This window comes from Melospiza melodia, chromosome 2 (genome assembly GCF_035770615.1).
Source record: "Melospiza melodia melodia isolate bMelMel2 chromosome 2, bMelMel2.pri, whole genome shotgun sequence".
NCBI lineage: Eukaryota > Metazoa > Chordata > Aves > Passeriformes > Passerellidae > Melospiza > Melospiza melodia.
Window position 1 is genome coordinate 25994732 of NC_086195.1, and position 22264 is coordinate 26016995.

The following is a 22264-nucleotide window of genomic DNA, read 5'->3' on the forward strand; positions in this document are numbered from 1 at the left end:
ATGTCTGGGGCAGGAGGTGATAAGTTTATGTATTTTTTAAAGAAATGGTTATAATTTTTTTCTTCAGTTTAACTTGAATTTTGTTTCTCTAGCTAGGGACATCAAAAAGATGTAGCTAATGACCTTGTGGAAGCAGCTTTTTTCTACAATCCTGCTTGAGTGGGGTTTTTAGTTGAGCTGCCCTTCAATTATAATGAGAAGAAAGAGATAATTAATATAAACTTGCTCTTTCTCCCATCCAACTAAATAACAGGTTTATTTATTTTACCTGTGTTGGTACTTATTAAAACACATTCCCATTCCCTAAGCCTCTGGGCTCATTTACATCTTTAGAAACATAATTAAACTTCAGTCATCCATAGCTGTCTGTCCACACCTGAAGCTGCCAGAAGACAGGAATTAGATTAATAACTTCCAACAAGTTACATCAGAGGGAGAAGCTGACCCCATTCTTGAGATGGGCTTTGTTTTGAGCATGGAGACCTCTCTATGCCCAAGTCCAGCAGGGAGTCTGTGTGGGCAGGGAGGAGGATATAAAGGCTGACAAAAATGTGATTTTTGGTTCCCAGGCATGATTGTTAACTTTGCATGTCACAGATTTTGGTTGCCAGCTGGACACTTCAGAAGGTCTCATTTTTAGAGAGTATGTGGGAGGCATTCTTTAAAAATCAAGATTCTTTAATGCTTTGCAAAACAGATACTTTTACAACAGATACTGAAATAGAATTACTTGGTGTGATTTACAGAAAATCCTACATTTGTAGGATTTTTGCTTGTTTGTTCTTTTCTGCATAAATAGTGTGTTTATTTTCCCTCCAGCATTTCTTGAATGGAGAATTCATTAATTTATTAAAATTTTGGAGTGGAATAAATAAAAATATTTTATGTAGATATCTAAAAAATGTGTATGCACTGTGTAGCAACACGGGCTGTCATTTAAAAGTAATGTGAAACACAGAAAAGGGAATTAAATTAAACCCTCTCTCCATTATTTTAATGGAAGTTTTGGAGAACATATATTGCACTGCTTCTCTATTTTTTCTTGATCTCTTTCCCCCATTTTCTTTATTCATCTTTTTTCCTTTTGTATTTTATGTCATTCCTTCAAATTTCCTGCCTTATTCTCTCTCCTTCAGCAGAGCTTTGTTTTTCTTTTTCCAGCTCTCTGAATTTGTGTTCAGCTCCACCAAAGACTCTCAGGGCTGTTTTCCTGCGTGTCCCTCCTACATCCCCTGACTCAGGCTATTCCTCTGCTTTCTAATACTCTTCCTTCTACATCTTCCTGTTTTCCTCAGTAATCTTTCTGCCTTTTTTTTTTTTCCAGTTTTCATTTATGTGTTAACACATACATGAGAAATTCCTTATTGTGACAAGAAAAGGGTCTCTGTCTCTCCTAGCTGTCCCTGGCTTCTGCTCTTGGCCTCAGCAGCAGATTTCTGGGGGAAAACCTCTGGCCTGTCCTGTTGGAAATGATTTCTGGCAAAAAGGTGTGAAACAGTCAGAGCAGACCAGTAAGTGATTGTCATCAGGTACAGTAAAGCAGAATATGACCAAACCCAGGAGAGAAAGGGGCTCTGAAGGAAAAAATTCCTCTGAGACCCGTCTGACATTAAGCAGATAGAAAGGGGATGTTTAACAGAAGCAGGCAATGTTTAACAGAAGTTAAGGTCTTCTGGGACCTCATCCAGCCCTTGCTCTCAATGATACAAAAATATCTTTACTGTATCTCAAAAAACAAGCAATACTGGTTATTTTTAAAGACCGGACATATCTTAGGGGCAAAAAAAACCAAACCAAAACAAACCTACTTGGTTCACACCTTCACACAATTTAAATCAAATCAAGGTTGAAATAACTTGTTCTTTTATTAATGATGTAATTAACTGCCAATCACTGAATTTTACACACTGGACAGCATTGGCTATACAAAAGATAAACCACAATGGCACACTTTCAAAATAATAATAAACACCTATAAATTTCAAGCCATCCTTCTGAAATAATCCTAAAAAAATACCCAAAAACTAAGCTAACCCTGCAGAGTTGTGCATATTCTCCCACCCAGCCCATCCACACCCAGTGTGTTGTGAGGACACTGAGAGTGCAGGTTCCTCTGCTCACACACCCCTCGTGCTGGGGATGCTGCTCTCTGCAATCCACCTGCTGTGAAAGCAGCCTGGCAGTAAATCCATGGCCCCTGAGTGTGGGTTCCTGCACGTTGTACCCAGTATTGTCACTCCAGTGGCTGGCTCCTCCCTGGGTGGGATGGAGGGGAAGGCTGCTCTGTAAGGCCTGGGCACAGGTGCCCATGCTGGCTGGAAGATCCTGTCTCTGCCAGACCAGCTTTTGTCTGAGCCTCTGTTTCCACTCAGGCATCTTTGCTCCATGTTACAGATCTTCATGTTTCCCATTTGTTGCTTTTCAGGTTGATTTTTTCTTCTCTGTATCAAAAATCCATGTAATTCCCTGGTTTCTTTTTAATCTGGATGATGGCCATCTTCCTCTTTAACCCCTATCTCAGCAGCTACAGGATTAAGTACAAGGAATATACATCAGAACATTGTTCCACCCACCCTGACCAGCTTTGCTAACAAACAGGATTAAATGGCTTGGTTAGTATCTCTGTAGTCTGCCACATCATCTTGCTCTGAGCTGGCTTTTGAGACTGCTACATTATTCTGTGTAAACAAGCAGATACAGAAAACTCCTGCAAACAAGAAAGCAAAAATGAATAAAAAAAACTACCCATGAGGAATGCCTGTGAATGAGGGCTAAAAGCACCTTGGATCTCTGGGGAAAGCCTGCAGTATTGCTCTATAGTTTGTAAGGAAAGCCAGTCTGAGCTTTTGCAGATGAGGTCTCTATTGAATCTTACCGTGGCCTTTCAGCTGTGTAACCCATTACTCTGCCAGATATTTTTGTGTCTCTGGAAGACTTCCCAGAAGAGGGCATGTGCCTGCATTTCAGCCTGGCATCTTAATTCAAACCCTCTTTCTCTCCAGAGTGTCTGTCTTAAAGGCAAATAAGGAACAGGGTGATGTTAATTGCCACCAGTTACCAGCTGAAGATGAAAATATATGTGGGGACAGGTTTGAGTGAGAAACAAACAGCAGCAGTACCTTAATAGACACAAAGAACAATCAGACCTCTTTTGCCAAAGCTGTAACTTGGCATTACTGAAGTGTAGCATTGGATAGGATTGAGTTATCTATCTATCTATCTATCTATCTATCTATCTATCTATCTATCTATCTATCTATCTATCTATCTATCTATCTACTTTTAATCTATATCTATATCTATATCTATATCTATATCTATATCTATATCTATATCTATATCTATATCTATATCTATATCTATATCTATATCTATATCTATATCTATATCTATATCTATATCTATCTATTATATATATCTATATCTCTATTTCAGCTGATGTTTTTTAAAAATACTTCTACCAGCTAGGCAATTATACTAAGGTCTAACTGTTGCTAAACAAAGATCCTTGATTTTCAAATGTCTACTGTTCTATATTTATTATTTGCAAATGAAGAAAATTCAAGGTCTGACCCATGAATAGAATTCCTGTTTGATAGAAAGTGCCTGTTTAGGAACGCAGCTAAACGTTAAAGAAAATAGGCATTTGGTATATATGAAGAACAATTAATGTCAAATGAAAATGAGAAGTTTATATGCTCAGGGACACCAGAAAGAAAGCAGAATTCAGAGTTGTTTAGTCCCATAGTTTCCCTGTATTAGTAACAATATGAATAGCAGGAAAAAAATGGGAAATTTGAAAAAAATGTCATATCTGAATGGGGTGGAATTTTTGCAGGAAAAAAAAAGCAATCCAGCTACTCTTTGTAGTTATCTTCTTTCTCTTAGAGGAACAGACCAGGGAAACTTGGAAAAAAGCTTTGGCTGAGAAAGATGAGGATTTGTACAATGAGGGAAGTTAAGCTTGAAAGCAATTTTAAAAGATAGAGCTTTCTGTACAAACATAACAGAAAAGGCATCTTGCTCTGGTGCTCAATGACAAAACAAGTGAATTGTCAGTGAATTGCTGAAACCTGCAAAACAAGACAAAGTTGGAGGTCGTCTGGAAGCTGAAGAGATCCCCAAGAGAGACATGGATTAAGATGTCGAGGCTACCTACTGACTGGAGGGGAAACTAGATGCTTCCTAAACTGAATTCTGCGGTTCACTGAAGTCTGAAACGTCAGAAGTTGTCACTCAAAAGGGAGAACTGGGGCTGCTGAGGCAAGATCTAGTCATCCTTGAAAGGAGCAGGGCCAGCCAGCTCAAGGAATGAAGATGTGTTTGAATTGGATCAGCTGTGCAACCAGCGGTAGAGGCACTGAGCAAATGTTGACAAATTCCATATGTTCAGCTTTTCAGGTAAGATGGTTTCATCCCAGAATCTGGGCAGCAGTGACAACTGATGAATTTTGAAATGCTATTGAGAGAGTGAATTAGGTTGATTTTGAAGACACTGCTGGCATTCTTCTGCCACTTTTTTCCCCATCAGTCACAACTGTCAGAAAAATTGTGGATTGAATTCCCAGAAAATAAATAAATAATTGTCCTAGTGGAAGATTTATAACTGGCTATATGGCAGGAAAAGGAGAACTTCTAATCTGGAAAGAATATGCAATGTAGACCAGTTATGTATCACAGGGGAGTCCTGTATTTATTTAATTTGTTACACCTGTGAAATTAGTTAGGTGGATAATTTGAAACATTTAAATGCCAAGAAATTTTGCTATTTCATTATGAAATTTGGATATTTCATTGAAAATATCAGGAGAAACCTTAAGAAAAATGGTTAAATTTCTTTTTAAATGTTGCCTCAAAACACAGCTAGTTTGTAATAGCTTCCATTTATTTCATATGAACACACTGATTTCCATACATATATGCACAAATACAGACACATACATATAAATGATACCTCAAAATCATCTATGTTGGAATTGATGAACTTCTTGGGAAAAGAAGAAGTAATTTGTCCACACTAGAACATGCTGCCTTGGTGTAAAAAATTATCAGAAATTTAGGCACAAGTGGTTTTAGTACAAGGGTATTTGGCTGCTTTTCTGCCATAGTGACCAGAGAAAGCTGACCAGCTGTGCAGCAGGGCCCAGACCTTTTCATCAGTGGTTAACACAGGGATGGACTGATACCCTGATTTCTAATAGGAATGGGGGAAGCGACTCATGTCTGTTAGCTCCACAGGGCATTTCTGGTTCTATAAACTGGCTTGAAGGCATGGAAGTATCCCCGATAATGGCACATTAGTATGGCACAGTGCACAAGCTAACGAGCCTTGCCTCTTGGGGGAATCATTAGGCTGAGGGCAGTGCTATTTTGACATGAGTGCTTTGCTCCCAGTGTCATAGTTAACTCAATGGTGCTGGCTTGGTGGGAGGGGGTGAAGTCCCTGAACCATCCTATATTGCTACATGGAGTGCACTGGCTTGCAGTACCTCTAGTTCTGATGCTTAGGTAATCTAAATTAGGTTAAATTGAATTAAATTTTTACCAAATTAGAGTTAAATTAATTTGCTTCTGAAATTGCCTGTTGCTATATATTGGATTCAGTTTCTAGTCAGTCAATGGGTCATTCCATGGACTTCTTGGAGTTTTATATCAGCATTCAGACATTTTCATGTAAGAGAAATAACAACAAAGTGGGAGAAGGAGACCTGCCCCTGGGTTGGCACATTAGGAAATTTAGACAGATACTGCTATAAGAACATGCTGTCTTATCTTCAAAGGCAAAACAGAGTCAAGGCTCAGTTATGACAATCTATGCAGAGAGAGCTGCAGGGCTAGTTAGATGATGAGAGACTGATTTTCATGAAGAAAGATATATCAGCTGACAAGAACACAGAATCATTTTAGAGAGCAGTGCAAAATGTACTGTTTTTTTCAGACATTTCCCTCTAGCTATACAGAGACAGGAAGGACGTCCTACAGAAATGTATGTTAGCTCAAGAGATCCCACCTGAATTTCTTGTTCTGCTACAAACTTTTTGCAAAAATTTGAGCAAATCTCTTTTTCTTAAATCCACAAAGGTTGCTTTTCTTAGTGCCAGTTGCAGTCTCTCGCTTGCACTGTTCTCCAAGCCACAGCATTTTTTATCAGTGGATGTTGGGCACTTTCTGAAGACCACAATAGCTGAGCACCCATTTGGATTAGCCTTTCTGTTTTCTTTTGTTTCAATGCCTCCTGAGTAAGAAAGGGAAGGAGATGCTGAGAAGTTCCCCTGTTATCCAGGCTAGATTTAAACTTGGGAGCTCTAGACAATAGTTTCAATGCTCTGCTTTTTGGGTTGTTTTTTTTGCTGAAGGAGGGTTTAGTGCGAAGTTTTTTCTGGTTGCTGTCTTTTCCATGTTGCAACAGCAACACCATTGTGGTGCAATGATAATAAGTGCATTTAAAGAGTCTACATAGGTAGTGAAGGTAAGCAGCTGCTTTTCTACCTAAAAGTGGTAAAAACCTGAGGTGTTAGAGGGCCAGTTCTGAATAACTGAGTCTCGAGGATATTCTGTGCTGCACAGCACAGTGTCACCGCCTGCCTGCCCGGGCTGCCTCATTCTGAGGGGAGGCAGCTCTTTCAGCATACTAACAAGCCCTGTTGTAAATGCTACGCTCATGTGGCTACAGAGATGTTCAGAAGTGGCTTTACTCACTGAAAGCCAGCCTGGGATCTCTGTCATGTGCAGGGTACATGGAGATGCTCACAGGTACTCACAATGTGAAGATCAGCGTCAGGCTCAGGCTCAGCAGATTAATGCGACTTGAGGCAACATTTCATTACTTTGAAAGAATTATATTTTGGTTGGACAATTGGTCTATAAATCCTCATTATAAGGTTTCTATACCCACTAAAGAGTTGAGGAACTGCTTTGTAAATAGAGGCAGATGGGTCCTTGGCTGTATAAATCAGTGCAGCTCCCTTTAAATCAATGAAGCTGCTCTAGTACACTAAAGGTGAGGATCTGACTCAAAGACTAATGAAAGAGAGGTGACACCAAGAATGACATTTTTCTAAGGCTTTCAACATTAGTCTGACTCTCTGCCCATTTCCTCTGAAAGTAAAAGGCTTATTAAATTCTGAGGGAACAGATACCAAGCAGAAAGCTGAGAAATCCTATCCGTCAGATCAAGAGTACCAGAGATTGCACTCTGGTGTGAAGGTTGGGCAGTTTGGTGCAGTAGTTTTGGTCAGTGGTGAAAAAGCTGAAAAACTCTGGTCCTCTCAAAAATCAGGAGAGGAAAGCCAAAACAGACAGGATAACCAAAAATCAGCATATTTCCACTGCATCCCCAAGTACTGAAACAGAAAAGCTACAAAACATTAGATTCTCCCAGGACTCCAAGATGTGTAGCCAGTCTCAGAGTAGCTGTTTGGATATACATTTCCGTGAGGATTTCAGGAATTGTTTAAGGCCAGGGTGTTCTGTGCTGATGTTACTATATGCCTAAATCATGTGAGAAGGGGGAGAGAGGGCTTGTTTTGAGACGGGTAGTGGGATGGTGTCACTGAAATGGTTCAGTGTCTTTGCTGATCCATAATGGAATCAGAAAATGTTGGATTAATTGACCTTCACTGTCATTGCTGTATTGGACCTAATGACAAACAGATGCCAGACAACATAAATAACTCAAAGAATTTAATTAAACACAGAAATGTCAAGCAAAAGGGCCAAAAATAGCACTTGAGTAACCCTCCTCTCAGACAACCTTTTGTGTAATGATATGAGAAAAGAAATTTAAATTCATAGATTAACTTCTAATGGAGCAGGGAATGGGTTAACGTAACTGGAGAAGATAAATGTCAGGATAATTTTTTAAGTGCTTTATCTGCTAATAGCCCTGAGCCCAAAACAGCACTGATGTGTTAATGCAACTTGATCAAGCTGATTATATAGCAGCATAAAGACATTTTGCTTATCTGCTGGCCTCATCATCATTCATTTTCAGTATGTCTGAACTGACTACACTACACATCAGTAGTTATGTTCTATATGCAGTAAAATTACCACATTACATGTTTGCAATGATATACGTATATATATTTGCTTCCTGAGGACAGGAAGCTTTCCATCATTCTTTGGCTGTGCAAGTGCTCTCACTGTGAAAAGAGTTTCACACAGGAAACATTTCATTAATCACAACTATACTTTTTGAATCAAATAGTTATGGTTAATTCAGCAACAAGCAGATTCTTGACAAGAACATGAGGATATCCCTCAGTAACAGCTACTTACCTCAGCTGGCTTCAAAACACGCTTCCCGAAAGAATAAGGGTTCATTTTTCTGACTAAGGGTCTCAAAATGTAGATCTTAGATAATCTTGACCCACGGTTCACAGGCAACATGCTGTCTGTAGGAACTTCTCCATTACCCACGACCCTAGGGAGTAGAAATGTTCCAACTTAATCTGGCAGGGAGAGAGAAATACCATATTGTCTGCAAAATGTTTCTGTGTTGTGGCTGGTGCACCAGAAATGGGAACAGGATCCATGTGGAAATGGGCTGAGGCAGGGTATAATTTTTAGCTCTACTGTGGAAGCAGCTCCCTGGCTGTCTGGGGTTCTCTGCTGCACAGACAATCGTGCTGGCACAGAGAGTCATTTGGGAGGCCATCCTTAAATGCTATAATTTAGGGGAGCACACTGTGCCTGCTGTACTTTATAGAAAGCAGATGAATCCCTGCTTTCAGCAGTACAATCCAGCTCAGATTACTGTTGGAAGCTTTAAGTATTGCCTCTATATGTAATTTTTCTATAAAATCTTTTCTGTTTTTCTATCTATGCTTGCATTGCTAGTAAAATCTTAAAAGGGAAGAGAAAAAGAAAAAATCATTAAAAAGTTAGGAAAAAACTCAGAAAGTACTGTTTGGGGTAGGAAACTTTTAATGTTAGGATTTGTATCAGAGCACATGCAGTGCCAGTTCTTTTTTAATTATCAAAAAACAGAAACTATAAGCATGGGAGAAAATATTAAGTTGGAAGTACACATGATTAGAGAAATAATGTCTAAATTATTCTTATTTTTGCAATTTGCGTAATTTCCACTGTTTTTTAAAGTTTCACTAATTGTTTTATTTGCTTTGTTCAGGTCCTGGAAAAGTTTGTTAATCCTAACACTACTGCATGGGCAACCAACAGTAGCCCCAAATGAAAAAGCATCTTATTATGAGATGTTGTCTTCACACCAAGAGACATTTTGAGGTAGTAAATAGCAGTGTGTGGATTAAAGCAATTGAGAACATGCAAGTACACTCAGCAAACAGATGGTGTTTAGAAATAGCTGTATTCCCTTTTCATAGTTCCAGCTCAAAATATTTGATTTAAAAGTTCACTTTGAAGTTTTTTGTCCTAATTCCTTAGCAAGCTATAGTGGTCTTGAAGGTTATCTGTCACCTCAGCTTGAGCACAGGCTTTCATTTCTTGAGTATGATCTTACTTTCAATTAGACCATATAGAATACCAGATATTCTGTTCTATTAAAAAAGGGGAAAAAAAAATCCTCACAGCTCTGTTCACAGCAGTATTCAGATTCAGGAAATTGTACTCTAATTGCACCAATATGCTAATGGGGTGTTTCTACAAGAATTTATAAAAGGAAATATGCCTTTTTTGATGAACTCAACTTGTTTGTGGGATGTTATTTTTATTGGAAAAATTGAAAGAATTAAACATAATTTCAGATTTGAAAAGGGTGTTCCCAGTGAAAGATAAGACCAGCAAAACACAGGCATATTTGCCAAGTGGAATTTTTAAATTCCTATTCCTTTATCCTGTTCCATTAATGGGACAGAAGTTTGTCTATGCTCAGTAACTGTAATGGCACTGAATTATGGAGGGACAGGAAAATAAAGAGAAGGTGCAAGTCTCTGTCCGAAGTTTCTCTCATCTGCCTCACGATCGCTGAGAAAGGACAAAAGCCAGGACCACTGAAATGACCTTGTTTGTAATCCTGGTCTTGCTCAAGATAGTTGTTCACCGAGATCTTGAGGCCTGAGCAAAGCCTTTGGCTTGCCAAGTCATGTTCACAGGTGCCTTTACTGTATGCAACACGGAACCCAGTGAAAGGAGAAGGGGCACTCTGCCCTTTCTTTGCCTACACCCGCTCTTCGCAACAATAGCCCTGGAATTTCCCCAGCTCTTGGCTTGGCTGGACTTTTCTGAGGTAGCCTTTGGTGATCCCCATGGAAGACCCTTCATCTGTTTTACAACCACTGTGATGAGCGGACTGAGATGGGAGAAGCCTCTCCCTCAAGGACTGAGACATGAAACCCCTATATGGAAAAGCTCCCCCTCCTCCCAAGGACTGAGACTGAAACCCCCTTTGCCATGTCAGGTTTTTTTGCACTCTGAGATCAATTAATGAACCATCACAAAACCCGTTTGTAAGGACGGATCGTGACAGAAGGGGATTGTGGGCAGTATCGGCTTGGATAGAAGAGCTGTCTTCTTTTCAGAGATGACCTTTTCAGAGATAGCCAAGATTGCAATGTTGGAAAGTGTCTGGAAAGGCTGAAATAATGGTCTTGCTTGGAAGGAGTGAATGCAGGCCCAGGTTTGGCAGTGCTGTATCCATGTGTGGTTGTTTGCTCTATGCTAAGTCATGTTTCTGAGTCAGAGAGACCTTGAAGGGGACATGAATTGTCCTGGTATGGGGCAGTGAGAACAGGTCAGCTACAGTCCTTGTCTCCTTGGGGATATTGCCAAGGAATTATTTAACTGAAGCTTGTTACTTTGTGCCTTCTGGCCATTTACAGGGCATGTGGGTTTGCCTGTGAATACTGAACGTGCTGCTTGCACGCCCTGTTTCTACTTAGTGCTGTCACAGGGCTCCTAATGTCACCTTCAGAGCCAAGATGCCCACCGCCAAGCCCAGAGCAGCCCTCAGAATGGAGTTATCCAGGAAAGCACAACCCCTGGGCCTGCAAATATTTCCAGAAGTTGTTCTGGGTACTCCTGCCTTCCCAGTGACTCCCATCTTTTGACCCCCTGGACAAAGCTGTTGCAGTGCACCAACACCTGTCCCAGAGACGGGAGCTGCTCTCTGCCACACCATGTCCCTGAGCTCCAGTTTGCTCTCATGCAGCGTGTCCTTGACTGGCACCACAGCCTGACCAGGGCATTTAAATCATTTAAATCCTCTTGCTGAGAGGGCTGACTGCATTAACCCTACTGGCTGGAAGCTGATCCTTTCTCTTCTTTTCTGACAGTACCAAGCCCCGGTTTGCTGGGTTTGCACCCACACTGGAAGGGCAGCATCCAAGGCCATCAGGCCCTAAGGTGTGAGTCCTTCTCAGGTTGCCTCTATTAAATGTGATGAATCAGTGTCCTTGCAGCCCTGCTCAGCCCTGGTTCCTGTTGCCACTCTCAGTTATTCAAGGCAGGATCCTCCACCTTGGCCATGGACAGTGCTGGCCAGTTTCTAAGCCAAGGCTGTCAGGTGGCCCTTGGTGGCTTACAGCCACAGACAGAGTCACCCATGGAGCACCAGACCTGCTGCCAGCCACTGCCACGTACAGGCACTCAGCATGCAAGGATTCTGCACATCAATCATGGCTAACACCTGCTCAGATGCACTCTCCTCTCTGACTGACTTGCTCAGCCACCACACAGCTCCTTCCAGTCCCAACTGGAAGCTGTGCTATAGCATTTTGAACAAATAATTGTCCTGCCCCTACTCTCTGTGCACAAGCACACAGGCAGAGAATGATCCACTGACATTTAACTAGGAAAATATGAGAGGAGAGGGGAGAGGAAAGCAAAGAAAAAGAGATGGAGCGGGACAGAGAAGAAAAGAAAGGTGGGCAGAGGGAAAGAGGAGGAGATCAGGGGAGGAAATATGAGAGAGAGAAATGCCATGACATGCACATAATCCGAGAGTTTTCTGGAGGGAGCTAAAGGACCAGTACTGCTAATGATGAAATGTCACTCTGGCAGAGAAAGTATTTGTGGACATTATTATTTTTGCACTGACATTCTGGTAGAGAGAAAAAGAAATATCCATCTATTGGTACCCCTAACAAGAGAAAGTTTTAAGAGCACTCATTTCTTCCACGATCTCTTCTGTGTAAGTTTGAGATTTGGTTGATTCATTTGCTTTTTACTTTTCAGGAAAAGATACATTCTCCCTTAGTTCATCTGCCTTGTAATTTTTAGCAGCCAGCAGAATTACTGCAGCACCCAAGATGCAATATGGTGTTTATTTTGCAGACTCTCTACAGAAGCTACATAACTTCACCACAGAACTGGCCTGAACAGAAACAGAATATAAACTGCCTTCATGTACCCAAAGATATTATGAGGGAATAAAAATAGCTGTTTGTTGCTAAAACACAGCTTTACTATTTTTCTAGTGTACTTTAAAAAGCAAGCTCTGATTATAAAGAAAGCAAGTAGTTTCACATACACCAATGTTCTGTGAAAAAACTACTATTCCTGCATGAAAGATTTTCAGAGGGAAATTTTTACTGTGATTGGCACAACTCTGTTGCATTTTACTGATAATGTTTGTCACAGAAGATAACCAGAAGTCCAGAATATTTTCTTTCCTAGGCTGAGGAGATATAGACAGATGCTCCAATTGCATATGCAAACAAAATACTGTATTCTGTGGCTGTTAAAACTGGATCAATTGTACTCAATATTCTTTTCTACTGATGGGTTTCTAGGACACAAACATGCATATGCCACTTAAGGATACATTATTTGAAAATGGAATTAGCAGCACACAGTCAGAGCCACCAAAACAGGTTACTTATCAGAAACCATGCTTGTAACTCATATGATTCAGGAGAAGCAAATGTGGGAATACATCTTCATAAAAAATTCACACAGTCACAAATTGTGCCATCTATTTCTGTACACTACATTTTTGTAACTCCTGGAGAGAGGTCTTTTTATTTAAAATAATTGTTGTTGGTTTTTAGAAAGACATAAAGTATTAATCTTTCCCACTCTCCTGCTGCCTTCTAAAAGTAGTCAAAGAGCTGAAATTAATTAAGTTCTGACCTCATGTCAGCTTTGTGTATCATCATTAACAGAAAACAACATCCTCGAGGTCTAAGATCCGCACAATTAAAGCCAGAAATCTATGGGGGGAAAAATAACCCAAAAGCCTAAACAAGATTAAAAAAAAGTGTTGAGAGAGAGAGAGAGTTCAGAAGTTGAATTCCCTTGCATGGGGAGATGCAGTCACTGAAATGTTCTCCTAAGGTACCCAGGTACATTTACATAAATCCCTTTGTTCTCCTGTGCAATTACCTTTCCATTTGTCTCCACAGAGACAAATGTCTCTACATCTTGTACGCTTTTCTCATTTATTTCACACTTACAGCCCAGACACTCTCTGAAGCAAATATCCATTTGGACAACAGAGGAAATCAGGATTCATCCTGGATTCAGCCCTGGTGTTTGTGAAACAGCCCATTGTTCTCTTACAGCTCCTGTTATTGGCTGCCAAGAAAAAAACCATACATGCCAGTCAGGACACAATTCTTTGTGACTAACCTTCCTAAAATCCCTAGTGTGTGATCTGCTGGCTGATTTCACTATCTTATGCTGATTTTGGCGATGCATTAGACTAATAGGGCTGGAAAGATTGATTCTGCATTTTGCCACACCTTTACTTACACCAGCATTGCTCATTCTCATATTCTCACCTCTAAGAAACGAAGCCTTTGCTTATTCACGTTCCAAGTTTGATAATTTCCAAATATGTGGGTTTTGTCTTTAATGCCATCTTTCTTATCTTTACATATTTTAAAAAATTGATATAATTTTTGGGCTGCATAACTCAAAACGTAACCAGATGCACTAGTATCAAAAAATCAATGGAACACTTTTTGCTTCAAAATGAAGTCCTTTTCCATTTCCACTTTGCCCTTGAGAATAAAGGGTTGAGTTGAAGTAAAATGTTGTATTAAAACCCAAAAAATTGACTATTTTGTTCTTGTTTTATCATAAAAGGGTAAAAAAAGCAAAATTAATTAAAGCAAACCTTGATTTTTTTTTTTTTTTTTTTTTGGTAAGAACAGTGAACTGGAAAAAAAAAAGGATGTAAAGTGTTTTAATTGTTTTGATGTCTTTATTGGCTTTTTTTAACTATCTCTTTGGATTCATCTTTACTAAGATGAATCTTTGGTACAGTCCCTCTTTCTACTGATTTCTGTCAAAACCCAATTGTTCTCTCTGAATGATGCTTAAGGCATTGTCTTTACTTTTATTGGTTTTTTTTCTATTATATTTACTCTGACTTTGATTTCTTTTTGTCTTATAGCACCTTTCTCCCATGCTTCTTAATACTAATAAACTGTTTCATTGTTGTTGAATCTTCCATATTTCAATTTCATATCTCCATATTTCAATTTGAATTTCTCAGTCCTACTGGCATGTTTTAAAGCACTATTTGGTCACTTTTGAATGTATTACCTCCAGGAAGTTAATTCAAAAGATCTTTAATTGGTGAGGACAAGAACTAATCCTTTAAAGAAGTTACAACCTAGGTGCACCTTTCAGTCACCTGTGTTTTAAAAAACGCTGCCAGCTTGCCTTTTCATTGAAACTGTGGATGATCTCATCTGTTTGTGCACTGTCCTTGTGATGAAACTTGATAGCTTTTTGCAGAGTTCTAATCAAAAGGACTTTGCATGTTCTCATTTAGGATGATTCTTATAATTCACTCTTTCGTCAACTGATACAAATTTCCTTAGATTCCTGCCCATCATCATTTTGCAAACTCTCAAAGGTACATTGAGTGCTACTGTCTTGTCTCCAACCCAAAGTCTAATGATAAAATTGTGATTCTGGTTTCCTTTTGCAGAAATCTGTTTTAGTATCCTGCACAGGTTTCTATTTTATTACCCTAATTCTTTCTAGCTGAAGTCTTATCTTATCCTTGTCTATCAGAAGTGGGAGAGTTCAAACAGACTTAGTCTGTTGTTCTGAATGTGTAATTCAGGGGGCCTCATCTAGACCCTGTTTATTCAATAAATTAAGACAATTCCCTTTAGTGCTCTATACTAAGGCATAAGAGTACATACTGTGTATGTAATCTTATCTTTCCTTCCTAACTTCTTTATTCTTTGTCATGAAACCTCTTTTTTAAATTTTTCTCCTCTGTTGTCTGAATTCCTTTTAGCTGTAGTTATATCAAATTTTGTATTCAAAATCTCATTTCTGTTTTGCAAAACTTGCTAATGCTAATCCATTTCTATAAAAGTATATTCCCTTTCTACAGGACTGATTTTATCTCCTTTGGTAAAGTTAATTAATGCAGCAGGTAGTTTTTACTGTAACCTGCAGAGCTTCTCTCCAGCATGGGTGGCTGCATCTGACCCTTCATAATATTCTGTTTAGTATGTGGTTGTGCTAGAAACAGTCAGTCTGCCAGAATATTATTCTCTGGATCAGCCAGCGTGGTTTGTTTTACTTGTTTTGCTTTGTTCTTTTGAACTGTATTCTCTGTTTCCAATAAACTTGCCTAAAACTGAGACCTATTTTAGAGAAATGTAGATTGGCCTGAGGCAGGGACACTTTTCACTAGACCAGGTTGCTCAGTCCAGCCTGGCTTTAAACACTTCATGGGTGGGACATCCACAACCTCTGGGCAACCAGTTCCAGGGCCTCAGCATCCTCACAGTACAGAATTTTTTCCTAATACCTAATCTATATCTGCCCTCTTTCGGTTTGAAGCTATTCCCCCTTATGTCCTGCCTCTAAATGCTCTTGTAAATAGTCTCTCTCCCCATGTCTTTAATGTCCCAAAGAACATTGTTCACACTTAAAAAAACCTAGTTTCTACCAGTAAAATGTGGCATTAATAGCGAATGTTACAGAGGGAAAAAAACGAAGAGAAAATAAATGTTCTGTAAAAAGGTTGCAATGAGGACATCCAAAGACTGTCAGCTGCTTCAACTGAAATGCATCCTGTCATTCTAGAAAAGCAACCAGACAAACAAAGGCAGAGGAACAAATTATTGAACTCCTAGTTCACTTTTACTTGCCCTAATCCTGTTTCCAAATAGCAGCAAAAAGCTGAATTACCGGGAGAGAAGCCTGGATGTACAACAGTGTGGAAATGTCAACTGTTGTCCCTCAGCTCTTTGGGGCCTCCCTTTATTTTCAGCTGGCTGCCAATTCTAGCTGACATTGTTACTTTCTGGAAAGGAAAAGCAAAGCTGCTGGTTTTGTTATCACTGTTGTTTGAGCCACTAAAATAGGACTAGCTACAGCTTTTGCTGTTTTGGTTAACCGAGGGCTTGAAAACAGTATGTTTACAAAGTCTGTAGGTCTGTAGAAGCCATTGAAATAGTATTTCCTTGGTAACTTTCATTAAAATTGTCTTAGTAGTTCTCCTACTGATAGTTTTTTGGTTTTGTTGGTTTTTTTCCCAGTAGGTTGTTGAACAGGAGAATGACTTCCAAAACTGTAAGTAGGGCCTTCTGACTCACCCTTCCCTCTTTACAGATATCTAAATCGAGAGTGTAAAAATGACAATAAATTTCCATTCTTGGAATGTCTCCATAAAGGATATGAGAAATCTGCATTCAAGGTGTTTAAGAAAAGGCACTCAGTGCCACAGCCTTGTTGACAAGGTGGTGTTAGGTCATAGGCTGGACTCAATGATCTCGAAGGTCTTTTCCAAACTAAGTGATTTGGTGACTCTGTGTCAATGGTATGAATACAAAGGCAATTAAATAAGCCCATCATGCTCAAGGGGACAGGTTTGGATCCAGTGTTTCACCAAGGACAATTTTCTCATGTATGCTGGCAAGCCAACCCTTACCAGGTATTAATTTTCACCTTATTGCTCATGTTCCAGCTCAAGTTTGGAGCTCACTGAAATGCAATAATATAAAGAAGCTGTCTAGTCCTGTTTTGAAAATATTCATTGTTTTCCTTTGTAATTCCCTTTACCGAGTTGACCATATTTTTTTGCAATGAAAAAAATGCTTGTTTTTTATCTCAAATTGTCTGGTTTCTCTTTCCAAATATCGTATCTATGTCTGTCCTTACTTTAATAAGAAAGATACTGTTCTAGCACCTTGCATTTTCTTCCCATGAAGATATTTATATGCTGGCATCAAGTCAGCTGTCAATCTATTTTTCTGATAAAATCAACAGACTGAACTTCCTACTTCTGCTACTGTAAAATATTTTTTTCCAGTCATGAAGGAATTTTTCTGGCATTTCCCTACCCCCACACACCTCTTGTGTTTAAAATATATTAAAATGTGCCTACTAAAAATGTATGCAGTTTTCTAATATCAGCACCATGAATGTAACAGAGGTAAATAATTCCCCCATGTGCAGTCTCCATGCTCTAGCACATAAACCATAAGAAATGCACCAGCATTTCTTACCCCAGTGTAGTGATCACTGTGGCTTGTCCAAAAAAATTTTTCTTTTAGTCCCTGTATTCTAGGACACAGCTCCCAAGATACAGGGCTGATAGGGCTTTCCAGATGATTCTTCATTGGTTTCTTTCACTGCAGCATCTGTATTTTCTTTGAATGGATCTGGGACACCAAGTAACCAGGACACTCAGCTTGTTCAGACTGGATCTTTTGCCATCCCTGTTACTTCTTTGTGGTATCCTCAAGCTTTATCAACCAACCCTCTTAGAAGACTGTTCAGGTGCTTGGCCACCCTTTTGGCAAATAATGCTTGCTAATATTCAATTTAAACTTCCCCTGATGCAGGTCTAAGTTGCTCCCACCTGTCACCATGATATTTTCTGAAAAAATCCCTTTGCCAGAATTTTTCTCCTGAGAAGCTGAGAAGCCTCAGAAAAGAAATGTAAGCAATAATTATCTGACTGCTTGGAATGTGGTTTGGAGGTTGTTTACCAACAGGTGCATCTTTGATTGGTTCCATGTAAATTGTTTTTAATTGATGACCAATCCCAGTCCAACTGTGTCAGGACTCTGGTCAGTCATGGGTTTTTATTATTCATTCTTGTCTAGTCTTCAGATGTCTCCTTTATCTTTCTTTAGTATAATTTTGGTATATAATTTTCTTTTAATATAATATCATACTATAATAAATCAGCCTTCTGAGACCTTGGAGTCAATTCTCATATCTCACCTTGACCTGGGGATCCTCACAACACCACAACACCCACCCAATCCACCAATGGATTATGAGGAGAGCAGATCAGAATCTCTCTCTCCACTCCCTCTCATTGTAGAGAGCAATGAGGTCACCTATCTGACTCCTTGAGAATAATAACTCTACAAAAGTTATTTCTATGCTGCATGAGCTTCTCCAGCTCTGAGTGTGTGACCAAAGGAAAAGAGTGTGTGACTGGGTATCTTCTTGCCCTGGAGTAACCAGAAGGGGGAACTAGAAGCTGACATCAATTTTGTGACAGAAGATAAACTAGAATAAAAATCACAGATTCAGGGAAAGAAATACAAATGGCTCTTCTGATATATCACCTTCCAGTTTTCTTTATCCAGCTCTACCTGGTTGCACTTGAAAACTAGGACATAAAGCTGTGACAAGAAATGCCAGCTCCTGGAATTTGTGGCTTCTTAGTTAGCTCCTATTCAGTCTGAAAATCACGAACACTATTCAAATGTTAATTCTTCAAATTGTACTACATTCAACCTATTATATGGGTGCAGTCATTCACTATCAGAAGTACAAGAGGGGCTGGAAAACTCTTCCCAAAGTAGTTAGTGCAGATGATGCTAATAATGGAATTTAAAACTTGTGGGGACATCAGTAAGTTCCTAGATTTGCTCATCCACTTGTCAGAAGTAAAAAACTTCATAAAGCAATAGGGAAACAGCTATTTCTTTCTTCTAGATTCTCTGTCTGCATCTATATGACAAAATGAAACACTTTCATGAACATTTCTAGAACTGTTCATGTTCATGTCCAGAATTGTTCCATTATTAACTGTTAGAGCTGTAGCAAATGGAGATATTCTCTAGATTGCAGGAAGAATGAGAAAACTCAGCTGCTGGGAAGAAATGCACTGTGACCATCTAACAGAGTAATTCAGCTGTCCTACACAAGCTGTGGTTTTGTCAGGGAGTTCCCATCTTCAGTCATCCAGCTTAATTCTGCTTTGAGTTCTTACCTTTTGGGCGTGAGTTTTTCTCCTAACATTTTGTGAGGAAAAGGGGAAATTTCTTCGCTGCCTAGAGAATAATTATCCTCAGAGAACTGCTAATAGCCACAAATATACCGCAAATGTGGAAGATAGAAAACTAAACTGAAGTGATTCTACAATATAGTCAGCTGAATGAACCCAGAGAATCTCTAGAGATCTCTGTAAATAGGACATTCTTCCTGGAAGTAATTTGGCTGGTGTTCCTAATCATATATTGTAAAAATGCTCTGCTTTTTTTTTTTTTTTTCTCATCTGTAAACATAGTTCTGTACTTGGCACACTGCTTCCATCTGCCTTTTTTGTTCTTCTTTGGTATGCCGCTCTTGCTGGATTTTTGGTTTGTCTTGTTATATTCCAGCCAGTCCATTTCTATCTAATGGCATTAAAACTGTCTTAAAAGCTCAGAAACAGGTAGTTTTCTCCAACTTCTGGATTAGATTTTGGTGCTTAAGCTTTCCATTTCTGTGCAAAAGTCTGTACATAACTCCACATCAACAAATATTTTTCCTTGGCTCCTTTTTTGCCATTAGTGAGAAAGCCTACTCAGAAAAACTGGGACTAGAAATAGAATATCTGTGAAACAAAAATTGCAATGTGTCAACTCCCCAGAAGGCTTTTAATTTTATTTAGGAAACAAAAAAAACCATTAAAAATGTCCTGGAAACAAACCATTGGCTTGCTGTCCTCCCAAGGAGATTTTCTTCTAAGTGCTGGCAAAAGCAAAACCCCTTCTTTCCCCCCAACTTGGAGTGAAGAAAAAGGAAAAAAGAGGATGACCAGTAAGGATATAAGAACTACTTTTTGACCCTTCCTTTCAAACCTTTCATTCCACATGGCTTTTGCAGGTGCCATTTTGAAGCCTTGTTGGCACTCACAGTGCACATCAAAGTGTGCTTATTCCAGCAGCTTTGCTGCTTTGCATCTCTGCTGCTGCTTGCTCTCCCTTAGACTAAGAATTCCTGCAAGTGCAGGCTCCTTTTCTTCCCTGTGTTACACACACTTGTGAGTGCTTTCCCAGTGCTTAATAAATCAGCTAAATGAGGCACTGCTTGTTGTGCTCACCAGCCACATGAGAACAAGGTGGATCTGTGGATGTCTGGTTTCTCTCACCTTGGTTTTCAATCATGCAGTATCATCCAGCTGCACTGGTGCATGTCATGAGGATGGTTTTCTTTGGCTCATCTACAAAAACCTCATCTACAATAACCTGGAATTATGCCACTCTCCTGTATGAAGATATTGTACTGTGTGTGTGCATACACACACATCCTCAAGTAAGGGATATAAAGATGCCTTGTGGTACTCAAAGGCTCACTGAGACTTTTGTGCAACCAAAGGACATGGATAGATAGCTACCTGCTGGGCAGTCCATTGAGACTGGATAAAGGTGGATTTGAAAGGAAGACAAATACTGATATTCAGTGGTTTAAATAGCCCAGAGCACATTACACTGAAAGGAATCATTGTACAAAGTAAATTTCCATTATTATTATTTTTTCCTTATCAGTCAGAATGTCACCTTCCAAAAATTCAATTCCTTAAAGTTAATGGATGAAATTTAGTATGACTGGAGCCATCAGGGTAAAAGTTTGCAATCAGGTCCCTCCTAAGTACATATTTAGCTAATTACTAGAATTGTCATTTGAAAAAAATGCTTTAGCCTCTGTGTAAAGAGTGTTGTATTTCATCACATGATAATGTCACCAGGAGGTGGGTGGACCCTACAACCTGAGGTGTAACTAGAGCTTTATTAAAGCTCAGAGAATGGTTTTAGTGATATGGAGCTGCTTTTCTGTTCCCTCTGATTCTGAGATTGCTGGCTTAAACTGTTGAGTGGTTTGTTATGCCAGGCTCTTCAAGGATGCTCTAAATTTCACTGACAGAGAAACTGCACAAAAGGAGCCTGTGCTGGTCAGGTGATTGTAGGTGAGGATCAAGGTTCAGTGTTAATCTCCACTAGACTATTTATCTCATCATAATACAACTGTACTATCCAAATAGGGGAAGAAGCACTTTCTATACCCCTCACAATAGATAAACATATAAAAAACACTAGTGAAAAAAAAATAAACAAAAAATCAACCAACGAAAACCCCCATCTGTGTAAGCGTCCTGGATTTACAAAAATGTTCAAAAAAAGGTGTCCATGTACAAAGATGTTTCAGTGTGATACTCAGGGTGAAAAGCCTGGCCATCCCTGAATGCTTTTTCCCTAGAAAGTAGTGTGATGTGCTTACAGTGGAAGCACTGCCCCAGGCACACTGAAAAATCTTCCAGTTTACAGGACGGTCAAATATGAAAGTGTTTTCCCCAGACAAGCAATTTTAGTGTGGCCCAGCATGTGGCACATACTGATTCTCAATACATGAAGCATAAATTTCCAAGGTGAATATAAAAGAACGCCTCCTCTAAATATGCATCTTAATCAAAATCCTAGAACTCTTTTGAGGAATTAAACCCTCTTAAGAAAACTAACATCCAGTAATGAATTATTTTTAAGAAATTAAAATGAATTAATTTCAAAAGGCAATTACAAACAAATACTGTAGAAGGAGAATAATTTGCACTAATGACTGGGATAGCCATGGCAAATTACTGAGTTTCACAAATTACTCAGTGAATAAGCAAAACAAATCCAGCCCAAGACTAATGCATCATAAAGTTTCCAGCATTTTGTTTTTCCAGATGCAATTTAGTTTTAATTATGGTATAGTAAAGCAATGAAGGGGCCACAACAGGGGAAAAATGCTTCTAAATGCATGGAAGACCTATAGCCCAAATCCTGTAATCTCAATGTAAAATCAGAGCTAATAAACATCTCTTTGAGCAACTTAATTGTTTTTTGGTATTTCTTATAATGATGTAGTGGGTAATAGAAATGCTAAATTACTGATATTAATCATAAGGTGTAAATGGATGAGTCTAAAAGAGCAAGGACTATGAATGCTACAGAAGCAGAGGTCAGCTTTCAAAATGAGGTATCACTGTCTATGTGCTTGTAAGTTCCCCCTCACTGCGATAGCTGAGTTTTTCACAATCCTTGATGCATTCTCTCCTCTCATCATTTTGAAGCGGGGAGTTTTTCCATTTCACAGCTGTGAA